The sequence below is a fragment of the Babylonia areolata genome, chromosome 23 (assembly GCF_041734735.1).
Source record: "Babylonia areolata isolate BAREFJ2019XMU chromosome 23, ASM4173473v1, whole genome shotgun sequence".
In the NCBI taxonomy this organism is placed as follows: Eukaryota; Metazoa; Mollusca; class Gastropoda; order Neogastropoda; family Buccinidae; genus Babylonia; species Babylonia areolata.
The window spans coordinates 16682926-16701142 of record NC_134898.1 but is presented as its reverse complement, the minus strand read 5'-3'; positions in this window follow the sequence as shown (position 1 = coordinate 16701142).

Here is an 18217-nt window from a genome sequence, read left to right as displayed (position 1 = left end):
GCGGATGCGTGTGTGTGTCAGCGTTTCTTGTCAGTCAATGCCAGTGTGTATGTGTTCCACGACACACTCGCGAGTCCTATCACAAAAGATGGCTGCACGGAGGTTTGAACACCAGCCAGTCGGTGACACACCCGGCTCCTTGCTCTCACTGACACACGCCTACCCCCTGGCAAGGAGGTTTGAACACCAGTCAGTCAGTGACACACCCGGCTCCCTGCTCTCACTGACACACACGCCTACCGAATAAAGCTGTCACACACTCCTGACTGCCCGTGTAAGACAGGCCCACAAACCCTGGAGCACATCCTGCAGTCCTGCCCCCTGTATCAAGATCCACGGACGCAGCAGTGGCCCTATGGAGCCACACTGGTAGAAAAGCTCTGGGGCACCAAAGAAGATCTCATCAACACCACCACCTTCATCTCCAGCATAGGACTGCAAGTCTGAGACCATGATCACGGGGAACGCAGAAGAAGAAGAGGAAGAAGAACTGACGTCACTTCACGGAGCGCGGCACTGACCACACAGACCACACAGTGGCCAGTGAAAAAAACACGCTGACACAATGCACCGACACAATGACACTACACAATGACACAACGACACTACACACTGAAACAACGACACTGCACAATGACACTACACGCTGGCACTAAGACACTGCACAATGACACTACACGCTGACACTATGACACTGCACAATGACACTATACGCTGACACTAAGACACTGCACAGTGACTACACTCTGACACTAAGACACTGCACAATTACTACACGCTGACACTATGACACTGCACAGTGACTACACGCTGACACTAAGACACTGCACAATGACTACACGCTGACACTAATACACTGCACAATGACTCTACACGCTGACACTAAGACACTGCACAATTACTACACGCTGACACTAAGACACTGCACAATGACACTACACGCTGACACTAAGACACTGCACAATGGCACTACACGCTGACACTAAGACACTGCGCAATGACTACACGCTGACACTAAGACACTGCACAGTGACTACACGCTGACACTAAGACACTGCACAATGACTACACGTTGACATAAGACACTGCACAATGACTACACGCTGACACTAAGACACTGCACAATGACACTACACGCTGACACTAAGACACTGCACAATGACACTACACGCTGACACTAAGACACTGCACAATGACACTACACGCTGACACTAAGACACTGCACAATGACTACACGTTGACATAAGACACTGCACAATGACTACACGCTGACACTAAGACACTGCACAATGACACTACACGCTAACACTAAGATACTGCACAATGACACTACACGCTAACACTAAGATACTGCACAATGACACTACACGCTGACACTAAGACACTGCACAATGACTACACACTGACACTAAGACACTACACAATGACACTACACGCTGACACTAAGACACTACACAATGACACTACACGCTGACACTATCACACTGCACAGTGACTTTACATGCTGACACTAAGACACTGCACAATGACACTACACGCTGACACTAAGATACTGCACAATGACTACACGCTGACACTAAGACACTGCACAATGACTCTACACGCTGACACTAAGACACTGCACAATGACTCTACACGCTGACATAAATGCTTAAAATGCTTAGTTGGCGTGAACCTCGCATGCAACTATCACAATTATAACCAGAGTAAGAGAACAAGCACCAAATACCATTCGATAATGAAAACACTACTCCTACTACTACTACTACTACTAATGATATTTATATAGCGCTGAATCTTGTGCAGAGATAAATCAAAGCGCTTTGGCATCAGTCATTCACATGCATGCATAACTCTATAAAAAAAAACCCTGGAAACTGAAGACAAGGAAGACAATACTATAATATAATTATGATTGAAACAAAGCTATCCACGCGTCTTTGAAACTGATACAGAGTATAGCATGCAAACATCGTGCGGGATATGCTTCTACCAAATACATGATTATCTATGCTTAATCATTGCTTCTCTGCGCGTGTCAAAATCTTTATCCAACATAAGGATGGTGTCAGTCTTGACTACATCCCGTGATTACACAACACAACACACACACACACACACACACACACACACACACACACACACACACACACACACACTGGCACATACACATACTGGCACACTTACACACACACACACACACACACACACACACACACACAACACAACACAACACAACACACACACACACACACACACACACACACACACACACACACACACACACACACACACACACACACAACATAACACAACACAACACAACACACACACACACACACACACACACACACACACACACACACACACACACACACAACCGATGTAATCCGAATCCCAGTGTCACAGTTTGCTGGTCGCTAAAAAAAAGAAGAAAAAAAGTGAATATATGGATAGATAAATGAATGAATAGGTGAAGGAATTAATAAGTATGTAAGTACGTACGTAAATGAACGAATAATTATATGATACATAGATACAAAACAAGATGAACAAAATAGATAAAATAATGAATACATGAATGAATGTACAAACAAACAAACAAATAAATAAATAAATAAATAAACAGTCTTCACTAAACCTTCAATCTTCTTTTGACCTTTCCATCACTCACCAACATCAACCTACCAAAGATTCATGCTGTTTGGGTTTTTTTTCGTTTTATTTTTTCGTTTTTTTTCCCCCCCTGAATGTTCTACCCTTTGTTCAACTTCCCTCTCGCCCTACTTTTCCCCTCCACCCTCCACCCTCCTCCCCATCACCCCTCTGACCCCAGTACATACACTTCAACCGTCCATCCTGTGTCTCTCCCCCTCCCCACCCCAAACCCTCCCCCCCCCCCCATACCCCGCCTCTGCCCCTACTGACATTCATGGTAGGTCAGGCTCTTCAGCGTTGCCCTATTATTTTCAATTGCCGATCCAACTCACCCACTCTCTCTCTCTCTCTCTTTGTCTCTCTCTCTCTCTCTCTATGTACCGAAAAAACCGGAGTTCACACAGCAAGCTAAACGATTTAACGCGTTCCAGTACACTTGATTTCCCACAGTTGCTAGCTGAGGACGAGTTCTCTCCCATTTTGAATTCGCCGCGTTTCTCTCCCCTCCCATCTTAAATCGGCGTGAGGAATATATAGAATGAATGAATTAATGAATGAATGGATGAACTAATTGATCAATTGATGATTGTTGCTAAATGGATAAATCATAAATCAATAAATGAACAAAGAAACAAATAAATGAATCCATAGATAAATTAATGAATGAACAGATAAATAGATAAAAAACAACAAACAAAAAAACAACCCCTAAAACCAACAACAACAAACAAAACATTTCTTTGCCGTATCAGTGTGCTGAGTTATTGTACTCTTCGTCTGTCAATGATTGTTCAGAAGCTTACCGGTCTGTGTGTGTGTGTGTGTGTGTGTGTGTGTGTGTGTGTATTATCATTATTAATATCATCATTATTATTGTTAATACCAGCATTTACGCCTAATCTTGAAAATAGGCCCTGGGCGTTTACAAATAGAACACACAAGTACATATCAAAAAGGAAAAATTGAACACAAGATACCAAATATCATTAAGAATTATTCACCCCCCATCCCCACGCCCCCTCAAACACACGCGCACGCACGCACACAAGTCATAGCAAACAATCATAAATAGTACACAATCAAAAATACAACCAACAAATTCTGAAACTACAACAACAACAACTACTACTACTGATAATTTCTGGATTTTCTCCAGCGCTTTCCTCATTGCACAAAGCACTTTATAATCCACACACACACACGCATACGAAACACACTCAGTCCTCAACGCACAATAAACACAATATATGCGCACACAAACTCGTACATACACTCCATCCATCCATACATACATACATTCGAAGCACATACAATACAGCGTTGCAAATATACCTACACAATCAACTAACTACTTTCATGTATGGTAGAGGGTCCAGAGGAAATGCTGCTGGAAGAGAAAAGTCTTGAGGTTAGATTTAAAGGAAGGGAGTAAGGGGCTGTGACGGACGTGGTGAGGTAAAGAGTTCCATATTTGAACACCAGATGATGAAAAGTCTCGACCAACTTGCTGTTCTCTTTTGTATTTTATTACTACACGTCAAACCTATATAAGAAAACAGTAATTATCCTAGTAGATTATTTCAAAATCAATACGTTCATTGTGCGGTATAGAATCATTAGGAGGACGATTTCTTGTGATGGTATGACAAAAAATGTGATCCAAATATGGAATAAATAGAAGAACGGATTTTTTTTTAAAATGAACGTCCAACATATGGTCTGTTTTGATACTGGTATCGAAATCCAGACAGTGCAAAAAGTACTTAGCCACTAGTCACATCAAAACGATGGGTTTTTCTCTCACGCCTATTTCCATTAAAACCACATCTATCGATATGATGCATATCAACATACGTGTGTATTGTTGATCTATCTCTGTGTGTGTGTGTGTGTGTGTGCGCGCGCGTGCATGCGTGCGTGCGTGCGTGCGTGCATGCGTGCGTGCGTGTGTGTGTGTGTGTGTGTGTGTACGTGTCGCTAACATCCAATCCAAACACAAGCGAATGTTAAACCAAACTGTTGCTTTTAAAAGTGGTCGGTGGAATGGCTGTTTTAAAAGTGGTCAGTGAAATGGCTGTTTTAAAAGTGGTCAGTGAAATGGCTGTTTTAGAAGTGGTCACTGGAATGGCTGTTTTAGAAGTGGTCATTGAAACGGCTGTTTTAAAAGTGGTCGGTGGAATGGCTGTTTTAAATGTGGTCATTGAAATGGCTGTTTTAAAAGTGGTCATTGAAATGGCTGTTTTAAAAGTGGTAAGTGAAATGGCTGTTTTAAAAGTATATATTAATATCAAAAGTACAGATGTAAAAGTAAAATGTTTGACTGTTAAAACTCGAGCAGATAATTTCAGCGTGAAACTCTGTGTTAAAAGCTGTGTCGGCTTGACCGCTACAACACAGCAGACGTTGTGAAACGAACTCAAGCATTTCCATTCGATAAAACAGAATGGAGGAAAAGACACTTCAGCACACATGGTCAAAACAATAGTGAATTGATTAAATAAAACTGTTATTTCCACTTTCTCTGTATCTGGACCTTGCATTTGGAATGAACTTCCTCTTTCGCTTCGCCAGATCTCCGCACTCAGCTCTTTCAAGTCTGGCCTTAAAACCCACCTTTTCACAAGATAGCCTCCCTCCCCTGCCTCTTCCTTGTCTTCAGTTTCTTCAGTTTTAGAGTTGTGCATGCGTGTGAATGACTGGTGTGAAAGCGCTTAAGATTTGTCTCTGCACAAGATTCAGCGCTATAAAAACACTATTATTATTATTATTATTATTATTATTATTATTATTATTATTATTATCATTATTATATTACTTCATTATCTTCCTTCATTTTTTTTTTTTTACAACCGAACCCTTTAGACATTTACACTGTAAAGACGATTTGATTGGGCAGACGTTGCAGGATGGTTTTCTTGTGATGGTTTCTATGATAAAGAAAAAAAAATGCAGCTTGTTAAATCGTCGTTGGTATCTGACACCATCGGCCATCGGTAGAGTGCGAAACTATTGCGTGGGACACGTTCACGTTCTTCATATACACCCCCCCATCACACCTCCGATTCAATTCTGAAATTTCAGGGGTAAGTCCCTTACAATACAATCGACTGTGCGAGAACTACACCAGAGATTCTGATGTTCTGAGCCTTCATTTATTTATTTATTTTTTTTTTTTACCCCAGCGCTGAACGCCATTTGATTCTCGGGGTTGACAGGTAATTTTACACGTGCGGCTCGGTTGACCTTATCATGATGTATGAACATACAGTTGGTACGTCAACCACGAGCGCACCTGTGCAAAAATAAACAAAACAAAAAAAAACAGACTCAAGACAGCGATTCGTTTTCACTTCACTGTTCAGGCACACATATGGACAGATTTTTGTTGCTGTAAGCAATCAATTCACTCATCACCGTCGGATCAACTCGTCGGCTAGATAAAAATAACCAACAACGCTAACAACAACAACAACAACAATAATACTACTTCTGCTTGTACTCCTCCTACTAATGATGATAACTATAATGATGAAGAGGATGACAACAACAACAACAATAATAATAATAATAATAACTGTTTTCATTCTTTGAGGGTTTGCCAACACAGAGGATTCTCAACGCTGGAAGCAGGAAGAAAAGACGGTATTCAATTCAGGTCAGATACAGCATCGGAAAAAAAAAAAAACGGGTGACAGGGGAGAGAGCGAATGTCTTGCACGTGCATCGCGTGTTATCGCGAGACATTTTTCAACTCAGCAAGTGAGTGAAACCTACGTGGACAAAAACAACAACAACAACAAAAACCCAACAAAAACCAAAAAAACACCACCCTTGATAAACATGCTGTGAGCGACAGCGGAACACACACACCACACATTTTGAACAGTGAACATATCACCGTCTCTCTCTGGTCACAGAAGGTGCTGTCATCTTTTTGTTTGTTTGTTTGTTTTTGGACTTTTTTTGTTTTTTTGGAAGCTTGTAAAACAACACAACCCGCCGCACTCTTCCAAAGCCCGACAATGCCCGGCAAAAAACGAGGAGGGGGAGGAGCAGCTACTGACCAAGTGTCGCAGATCTCGGAGGATTACATCCAGCACACCTGGTGCCCGGTTTGTAACAGCCACTTCGTGCACCGCCACGAGAGGGACCTGCTGAGACACACCAACAGCAAGCAGCACGAGAAGTACGTCATCATCAAACACCTGGACGACTCCTTGGCCACTCTCCTCAAGACCAGCCCCGTCGTCACCGACCAGTACGGAATCCGACCCTGCATCCGCAACATCCACAACTGCGTCTACGCCGACATCAACGATGACGACGTGCTCGGAGAAGCGGCGGTGAGGAGAGTCATTTCCGAACTGCACCTCAACCAGCTTCCCCTCGAGACTCGAACCACTGCGTCTCTGGCCGAGGGGAAAGCCGCTGCTGGTGCTGAGGCGACAGGGGGGTCCGATTCGAGCAAGGGACAAAACGATGATGCAGCGGGTGGGGGGAAGCCCGGCGGTGCCAGCGACCAAGCCGAGGGCGGGGACGTTCAGAGCGCGGAAGCGTCCAAAGAACAGAGCAAGCCCATTATCTACAACCCCAGCGAGAAAAGCAAGCTCAAGTTCCATTTCGAAGAGCTGCGCACCGCCCTGGAAAAAGTGAAGGTGGGAGAGATCACGACGCTGGTGCAGCAGATGATGATGGTGCTCGCCATGCAGGTCTTGGACATCGGAGAGACCCTGGACTACTTCGGGAACGTCTTCCCGGAGCTCTGCGAGGAGCAGCTGAAGATCGTGCCCCAAGGATTGCAGCTGGCCCAATACTACTGCAGCAACCTGCCGGAGGAAGTGAGGAAGGCCAGGATGAAGCCCGTTGAGCAAGAGCAGCCGGAGGCACCTCAGGTTGAGGAGCAAAGCGCCCAGGGCGATCCTAACACAGCTCAGGGTGAACCTCAGGCCGACCAGCAGACAACGCGGGCCGATCAACAAGCCACAGAAACCGAAACACTGAAGGCCGATGCAGACACTCCGCAAACCGGTCAACAGACAGAGCAGGTCGGTCCACAAAATGCGCAAGATGATCAGCAAGTGGTGCAGCCTGATGTAGAAGGCGCTCAGGCCGATCAAGAAAAAACGCAGGCCGATCCAGAAACAGCGCAGGCCGATCCAGAAACAGCGCAGGCCGATCCAGAAACAGCGCAGGCCGATCCAGAAACGGCGCAAGCCAGTCTGGAAACAGCGCAGGCCGGTTCACAGACACAGCAGGTCGATCCACAAAATGCGCAAGATGATCAGCAAACGGTACAGGCTGATGCACAAAGCGATCCGGCCGATCCAGTAACGGCGCAAGCCAGTCCAGACACAGCGCAAGCCGGTAAAGGAACAGAGCAGGCCAGTCCACAGACAGAGCAGGCCGGTCCACATAGTGCGCAAGATGATCAGCAAACGGTACAACCCGAGGCACAAAACGCTCAGGCTGATCCCCAAACAGCGCAGGCTGATCCCCAAACAGCGCTCAAAACTGAGCCGGCACCAACCGGAAACGTCGAAACACAGTCCGCTGAGAGTGACCCAGACACGACGAAGGCAGACTGATCCCCAAGGCATTCAAAGGCTGATGCACAAAACTGCGCAGGCTCTCTCAACGTTCCCCCACAAAGACCTGTGCTACCTGTCAAGCTGAATCCAAACCAGTTGGCCCCCCCATCCAAGCGCAAGTCTTGTTGTTGTTTGTGCGGTTATCACCAGTAGTGCTGTCTCTGGTGCCTTTCGTTATTCTGTGCGTTGTATGCAGGAATTTGCTGAAGCCTGAACGGTGTGTGACATAGCCTGCAACTAATTATCCAGTCGAAGAACATAAAACGTTGCTAAATACGAAGTGTGCTCCAGATATCGTCCAAGGTACTTGGGAGATGTGCAGAAGACATCATCGTCATCGCCTGTAAAAAGCAGGCGCGGACCGCCAATTAAGGTATCGATCTGTTGATTAGGCAAAGTACCAATCGATTGAACAATGTTTCAAGTTATTACACATGCGCGCGCGCACACACACACACACACACACACACACACACACACACACACACACACACACACACACACACACACACACACATCGAGTAGCCTGTTTGATGCAGTATCCATTGTCGTTTATTTTAAATGATTATTATGATTTCTATTTTCATTGAAGAGACGAATTTCGAAGGTTAAATTGACCTGCTTTGGCTTTTCTCCTCCCCCCTCCCTCCCTATCTCCCCCTCCCTCCCCCCCCCCCCCCCCCCCGCCGACAATCCCACCGTGTTGTGACACATGTTTAGAAAAAAATTAAACATATACATAGAATGTCAAATGGCAGTACACCAAGTAAATGTCTGTATATTGACATGCGCTTGTAACTGTGTGCAGTGGGGAGGGGGTGTGTGTGTGAATGAACTCTTGCAACAACAAAACAGTTTTCATTTTCTGAGCAGATAGACAGCTTGGCTACACCTGACGCCATTTGGCCAATCAAGTTGCCCGTTCCCCGTAGCAGAAATCTCAGATAGTTTTAACTGCAGCTGAAGTCATTTTGCAAGTGGATGTATGTATACTCTTCCCCGTACAGAAGTGTTCTTTGACGCAGCTTGACTGCAGCTGGCGCCATTTAGCTATCGGGACTTGACTCCTTTCTCGAAACTTTTTTCTTTGTGGTGTTCCAGACTACCAGAGCAGTAAAACGTGCTGGTATATAGTGCGGTGGCAGGACTGACGTAGGAGAAATGGCTGCCAAGTTGCGTAGGTCATCTACTTGCACTGGTGTTCCAGTAAAAACGGGCCCTGGGCATGGTGGTTGCGTTGGCTCTAAGATTGCTCGGGGTTAAGAGTTGTTGTTTTTTTCTTCCCATAGGTCTGGGTTAATATTTCCTAGGCTTTGGAGAACATTCGTAGCGTTAATGATATTGGGAAAATTATTCATGTTAATTCCCCAGACTTAGGAACATTTTACAGTGTTGTTTCCACACTCTTTCAGAATGTTATTAACGTGAATTCCTAGACTTCGTGAAACCCACACGCTGAGCAAAGTTCGCACAGGTGAAATTACTCATGCATCTCATCCAGCCCTGGACACTTCACGCGCACACACACACACACACACACACACATGCCGTGCGCGCACACCTGCACACACACACACACACATGCGCACGCACCTGCACACGAAATTCCTTTCAAACTCGCTTTTATTTCGTACCAGTAAATAGTCCAGGAATAACCTGTGTCATTCATTGTTGTTGCATGTCGTTTATTTTTTGTATTTTTCAAATAGGGCGTGGGAGATGATCTGGAAACAAAAAATATATGGTTATACTTACGCAAGGATGGACTTGGCTGAGTCTTTGGTCTTAGGCCTTGAGTACACCCCCCAACACCCCCCACCCCTCCACCCCCACCCCACATTCACTCCCATCTTTTCGAAATATTGTTGATAGTATCGTGTTTTGTGCTGCTTTGTTGCCAGCTCAAAACCCTATCCTGCTTATTTCAAGCGACTTTACGCTTTCTTTCGATTTGAAGTACGATAACTGTATTTTGTGTGTTCTCTCTCTGTGTGTCTCTCTCTGTGTCTCTGTCTCTGTCTGTCTGTCTGTCTGTCTGTCTGTCTCTGTGTGTGTGTGTGTGTGTGTGTGTGTGTGTGTGTGTGTGTGTTTTCCATTGGTTCGCCAGTTGTTTCTCTTTGTCTGGATTCTATTGAAGGTCAAGTCATAATGGGGAACTCAGACGGATGAATGTTGCAATGTGCAGTATTTTGCAGTGTGTTTTGTATCATGTAGAAGAAATCAGTGTGTTTTGTATTATTTTGAAGAAATCCAGTCGTTGTTCATTCTACTCTCTTCGCTTTCCAGTTTGAAGCCAAGTTTGTTTCTTTTTTTGTTTGTTTTGTTTTCGTTTTTTCTTTTTCTTTTTTTTTGAGTGAAGATTGTAATTCACGATGCATGGATGTGTGTACACAAAATGCTCTTTATTCAAGAATATATTTTCATTAACAAAAAAAAAAATCACTATGTAATTGCGCACGCATGCCTGAGAGTGAGCACGCACACACACACACACACACACACACACACACACACACACACACACACACACACACACACACACACACACACACACACACACACACACACATATACATATATATATATATTGTATGCATGTTTTCTTGTTTTTCTTTGTTGTTGGTTTTTTAAGAATTGCTTTTTCTGAGTGTTTGTCTCTCTCTCTCTGTCTCCCTGTCTCTCTCTCGTTCACTCTCTGCGTTTGTACACGGAACGAATATTTATGTAAGCCCATTTTACAAAAAAAAAATGATCTTATGTTGTTATTCATCATACGTCGCTGGATTTTTTCTTTCCTATCACAAGCGCGATTTTCTGTATTGCAGAGTGTGTGTGTGTGTGTTTGTGTGTGTGCGTGTGTGTGTGTGTGTGTGTGTGTGTGTGTGTGTGTGTGTGTGTGTGTGTGTGTGAGCGCTCGCCTGCGCCGCCTAAAGCTGCTATTGACTTTTATTATCACTCTACAGCAATGACAGAGTATGGAATTTAGATTGGAATTTGCATTAGGTCCAAATGTGAGCAGCAAAACCGTTCTTTTTACGATGGAATAGATAAAAATGACACTGATCACACTGATATATAAATTTCATCACTGTAAACTCGTTTCGACCCTGGACTAGAATAAGTTCTGACCAAAAGAAAACCCCACAACTGACTAGAAACCGCGACCCATTTTAAGTCTTGCCCGTGAAGACCACGCAAACACATAGCACGGAGGAATTCCAAAGACAGACCTTCACACACACACACAACCTAAAGACGAAAATCCCGCTTCCATCGCCGTCTCGGTGAAGGGGTCATTTCCTGTTTGCCACGACGTTGATAGACCTCGAACGCGTTCCTGTCGCCGCGTGCGAGAAAGCTGATAGACCATTAACTGCTTGTTGTGTGCTTTTACAGAACAATGATGTAGAACATCAGAAACAAGAGAGGCAAGGCCTTCGAGACTCACTTTTGATAAATTAAATCCCCTAGTATTAATTACAGAGTAATTTCCCTTCTTTGCTATCTGCACCAAAACGTTTGCAAAATCAATAAAAATTGCATGTCATGCAAAAAAAAAAAAAGTTCCTGTTTGAACAAAAAATGATAATAATGACTGCTCTTGTTGTTGTGTCAGAATATCAGATCAACGTGCCAAGTTTAGAGAATACAAAAAATATAAATATAACAGTAAATGCAGTTTGCATATAATTAGGCTTCTTTTTTTTAATTTTTTTGTGCCCATCCCAGAGGTGCAATATTGTTTTAAACAAGATGACTGGAAAGAACTGAATTTTTCCTATTTTTATGCCAAATTTGGTGTCAACTGACAAAGTATTTGCAGAGAAAATGTCAATGTTAAAGTTTACCACGGACAACAGACATACAGACACACGGACACACACACACAAGTGAGTAAAAAAAAAAAAATGAAGTAAAATAAAAACAGGCACCGTGATAAACAATAATCTCCTCTTCAAACCTCCGCAAGCATTTCAGTCAAAGTCTATAGAAACCAAGGGGTTAATTAAAAGTTAAAAACTAGCCGGCATAAAAACAGACCCCAAGTCTAGAAACCGTAATTATAAGTTCACGCTTGTTGTTGCTCAAGTTTTCTTAATTGAACACTGTATTTCGCCTTGTTTCTTGATATAGTAAAATGTTGAAACCAAATCTAGAAACCACGGGGCTTATTAAAAGTGAAAAAAAAATTTCTTAATTGAACACTGTATTTCGCCTTGTTTCTTGCTATCAAAAAATTGTTTAAACCAAATCTAGAAACCAAGAGGCTCATCAAAAGGGAAAAAACAACAACAACAACAAAACAACCAAAAACAAACAAACAAACCAACCCAGCCGGCATAGGAACAGACCAAACAAGCCACATGCAAGCCGCTAAACAGTTAACGATGACCCGGGTTTATAAATCCTTGGCGCACGAAGTACACGTTCCCCCCAAAATGGCGACAAGCAATAAATTGTTCTCACCCCTTCAACCGTGTGAAGAGTGACTGGGGCGCCGCACAGAACTGTTAACCTTGGTCTGTCAGTTGTGTGTCGGTTTCTGTGTGTGTGTGTGTGCGTGTGTGTGTGTGTGTGTGTGTGTGTGTGTGTTTAATTCCTTCGTCTATTCTGCAATATTTTCAGTCCATCGTTTTTCATTTCGTTTAGTTGTTGTTGTTTTTTTCCCCTCCCCTCCCCCCCGCCCCCCCGCCCCTAAAAAATGTTTCAACCCCCTGTCACAGAATGAACATAACAATAGTAAGTTAGTTAGTAAGTAAGTAAGTAAGTAGGTCTCCCTGTTTGAAATCATGCCACGGCGTTCTTTTGAACGGCTGTCAGGCACTTCGCGTCGCGAATTCCCCAAGCACAACCGGAAAAAGGAAACAACGCTTACAACGCTTGATTCAACTCACTCCATCACGCTTTGCTGTGCCTGGCGACTAGCGGGGGTCCGTGCCAATGTCCGAAGGGTACGTACGCTTGGAGACATCTGGATTGTAGTTGAGTGGCTTGTTGTTCTGCACAAGGGAGCTAGCCGTGCTGGAAGGAATGCTGAGTGGCGGTGCTGTTTGTTGCTGTGCTGATAGAAAAGTGTCGTTTGGTTTGAAAGGAAACAGGTGTGTGTATGTGTGTGCTCGGGTTTATGATATATTGCACAGCAGTATATAATAATTTATATATTTGAATACCTCCCTGGTTGGTGGTGGTTTTCGTGTGTGTGGCAAGTCGCTGTGTTCGTTGATTTTATAACGATTTCAGCAGCAACAAGAGAATGTACAGTGCATACTCTCGAGACATTCCGAAGCGAAGTCAAGAGGGGGATATTATTCAACTGAGTTTTCTCTTTATTTATTAATTCATTTATTCTTTTTATTTATTTATTTATTTTTTTTGAAAGAAACTGTGCGCCAAACTAACAAGTTTTCTGTTCACTCAGTAGTCTGCCTACTGCTACAACCGCGCATTCCTAGAATCCTATTTTTAAGTGTGCGAAACTTATCGCGTTTCATAATGTTGAACGACTTTTTGTGACGAGAGTTGATACGTACGTGCTCAACCCTTACATTATGTGAGATCATTGCTCTTGGAGTACTGCCACTGGTTTTGATTTTTGTTTTTGTGTGAAAAAAAAATATATTGTTGTCGGAAGTGTTTGTGCATCTGTGGGTAAGGATAGCTGCTGTCTAAGGATCGCTTCTGGACCGAAATTGAAAAGCGGTGAGTACCACAGCACGTGTAAAATGCCACAACTTAAGAGAATCAAGAAGCAGCATCGGTAGTATCAGGTATGATATCTTGGTGTCATTGACGAACAATTTGTATGCAAGCAACTCTGCGTACACTCGCACACACACACACACACACACACACACACACACACACGCACACACACACACACGCACGCACACACATGCACACAAGCACCAATGCAAACGTGAGCGCGGAAACACTCGGACACAAACACAAACACACACACACACACACACACAGACGCTCACTCACTCACTCACTCACACCACACACATATACACAAACGCGCGAATGCGTGCACACAACACACACGCGCGTACACACAGACACACACATATTACATACATACATACATATCTATATATCTATCGTTATATACATACTTACATATATATATATATATATATATATATATATATATATATAATTATGTATACTTGTGTATATATATGTATCCCTGTGTGTGTATGTGTAACGCTGTTTCAGAGTTAATCATCAAACTGACTGTTTTGAATCACGCAGTGGCTTTTTCCATTCATACACTGCACGTTTCCATTTGCACACACTGGGTATTTCCATTCACACTGCACGTTTCCCTTTGCACACACTGGGTGTTTTCCATTCACACATTGCACGTTTCCATTTGCACACACTGGGTGTTTCCATTCACACATTGCACGTTTCCATTTGCACACATTGGGTGTTTTTCATTCACACACTGCACGTTTCCCTTTGCACACACTGGGTGTTTTCCATTCACACATTGCACGTTTCCCTTTGCACACACTGGGTGGTTTCATTCACACACTGGATGTTTCCATTTACACACAGAATGTCTCCATTCACACATTGGGTATTTCCGTTTAACGTTTACACACTGGGTGTTTGCATTAACCTATTGAACGTTTGCATTCTCACAATGGATGTTTCAGTTCACCCACTGGATGTTTGCATTCTCAAAATGGATGTTTCTATTCATCCACTGGATGTTTGCATTCACCACATTGGATGTTTGCATTCTCACAATGGATGTTTCATTTCACACACCGGATGTTTTAATTGCACACTTGGCGTTTGTATTCTCACACTGGATATATCCATTCACACACTGGATTTTTCCGTTTCACACTGGATGTTTACATTCATACACGGGACTGTGGACATTTTTGCTGTGCACCAACTCCAGGAAAAATGCCAGGAGCAACACAACGACTTCTTCATGACCTTTGTAGATCTGACCAAGGCTTTTGATACGGTCAGCAGAGAAAGCTTGTGGAAGATCATGGCGAAGTTTCGCTGGCCCAGCAAGTCCACCACAATTGTCCGGCAGTTCCACGACGGCATGATGGTGAAACTTCTGGATGACAGAGACGAGTCAGAGGCCTTCCCAGTGACAAACGGCGTCAAACAATGCTGCGTTCTCGCTCCAACATTGTTCAGTATGGTATTCTCTGCCAAGCTGACGGATGCCTTCTCTGACTGCGAAGAAGGAATCCACGTCAGGTTCAGGACTGACGGGAGATTGTTCAACCTCAGGCGCCTGCAGGCTGTTACAAAGGTGAAAGAGACTGGCATCAGAGACTTCTTGTTTGCAGATGACTGTGCACTCAACGCCAGCACAGAGCAGAAGATGCAGTGTGAAATGAACTGCTTCTCACAAGCCTGCGACAACTTCGGTCTCACCATCGGCACCAAAAAGACTGAAGTTACGTACCAGCCTGCCCCAGTAAAGTCAAAACAGCAGCCACCAATCACAGCAAGGGGCAGAACCTTCAGGCAGTCGATAGCTTCACCTCTTTGGGCAGCACGCTCTCTCGCGTAGTGGACATAGGCGCTGATGTTAACAACAGGATCGCCAAAGCTAGCACCGCCTTTGGGAGACTCCGTGAGAACGTCTGGGAGCGGAGAGGACTCAGCTCTACCACCAAGCTGAATGTCTACTGTGCAGTGGTCCTTACCACCCTCCTTTACGCCAGCGAGACCTGGACTGTCTACAGCAGACACGCCAAACAGCCCAATCGCTTCCACCTCAGCTGTCTCCGCAGACTCCTCCACATCAGGTGGCAGGACAAAGTCCCCGACACGGAAGACCTAGAACAAGCTGGCCTCCTGCAGAAAGCCCAAGCCAGGTGGGCTGGACATGTGGTCAGAATGCCAGACAGTCGACTGCCTAAGCAGCTGCTGTACGGAGAACTGTGTCAGGGCAAGCAAGGGCAGAAGAAACGCTAGAAAGACTGCCTCAAAGCGTCCTTCAAAGACCTGGGTGTCGACATCAACACGTGAGAGACGCTTACTCTGGACCGTCTAGCTTGGCGCAGCAAGATCACCACAGGAACCCGTGCAGCTGAAGCCAGGCGAATCACCGATGCGCAACGAAAGCGTGCTGTGCGCAAGGCCCGACAGCACCCACTCACTTGTGTCCCACATGTGGACTTCTTCTTCTTCTGCGTTCACTCGTATGCACAAGAGTAGGCTTTTACGTGTATGACCGTTTTTACCCCGCCATGTAGGCAGCCATACTCCGTTTTCGGGGGTGTGCATGCTGGGTATGTTCTTGTTTCCATAACCCACCGAACGCTGTCATGGATTACAGGATCTTTAACGTGCGTATTTGATCTTCTGCTTGCATATACACACGAAGGGGGTTCAGGCACTAGCAGGTCTGCACATATGTTGACCTGGGAGATCGTAAAAATCTCCACCCTTTACCCACCAGGCGCCGTCACCGTGATTCGAACTCGGGACCCTCAGATTGACAGTCCAACGCTTTAACCACTCGGCTATTGCGCCCGTCTCACATGTGGACAAACCTTCAGGGCCCGGATTGGCTTCATCAGTCACCCCCTGATCCACAGCCATTGATCTTTCATCTGATATTTGAAGCCATGGTCATCTTCGAATCCGAAGGACGAACATCGTTTTCGTTTCCACACCGGATGACTGCATTCACACTTCGGGTATTTCGGTTTACACACTGGATGTTTGCAATCACACATTTGATGTTTGCATTCACACATTTGATGTTTGCATTCTCACAATGGATATTTCAATTCACACCCTGCATGTTTCGTTTTGCACACTGGACGTTTCCATTCACAAACTGGAAGTTTTAATTCACTCACGGCACGTTACGTGTGTGTGTGTGTGTGTGTGTGTGTGTGTGTGTGTGTGTGTGTGTGTGTGTGTGTGTGTGTGTGTGTGTATGTGTGTGTGTGTGTGTCTTTCTGTCTCTCTATACCTCTCTGTGTGTTCTGTCTCTGTCTGTCTCTCTCTTCTGTATCTCTCTCTCTGTATGTATGTATGTGTGTGTGTGTGTGTGTGTGTGTGTGTGTGTGTGTGTGAGTGAGTGAATGAATGAATGAATGAATGAATGAATGAATGAGCTGTCTAATTACAGCCAGACTTCACTCTGCCCCACATTTTCATGGACAGAAAACGAGAGACAAACATGACAACAGGTGTGAGGGCATCACGCAACACAAGTCCACACACTGTACAACAGACTGTAGCTTCGGATCGAAGCCTTCTCGGCCCTTGTCTGTCTGTTTGCCGGCCTGCCTGCCTGTCTGTCTGTCTGCCTGTCTGTCTGCTCTGTCTGTCTGTCTGTCTTTCTCTCCCCACCCCCTTTCTCCCCCCCCCTCTCTCTGTGAATCACACTTGTTTTCTGTCTATTTAGTCTATCTTCCGACATATCTTCCCCCTTCCCTCCCCCTCTCTCTCTGTGTGGACTATTCCCTTCTCTCTCTGTCTCTCTCTCTGTCTCTGTCTGTCTGTCTGTCTGTGTGTGTGTGTGTGTGTGTGTGTGTGTGTGTGTGTGTGTGTGTGTGTGTACCTGTCTGAAGAGAGAGTATCAACAAAGGGGGACTACCGACACGAGGACATATCAACAGGTATCCGTGATTAGTTCCCTTCTTCACCCTCTTTCGCTTTATCAAAATTTATCTCTGCACTCAGCTAAACGCAGCTCTTCTGAAAAAAGAAAGAAAAAAAGGGTGAATAAATAATAGATAAATACATTAAAAAAGAACTACTACTACTAATAATAATATGTATAAGGCGCAGAAATTTGATGAAGTCAACTTTTAGCGTACATAAATTAAAAAAAAAAAGTATGACTACTACTACTACTAAAATTTTAAAAAAAGACAACAATGATGACAAATAAGCAAATAAATGTAAAACATGCAGACATACATTCACACACACACACACACACACACACACACACATATATGCAT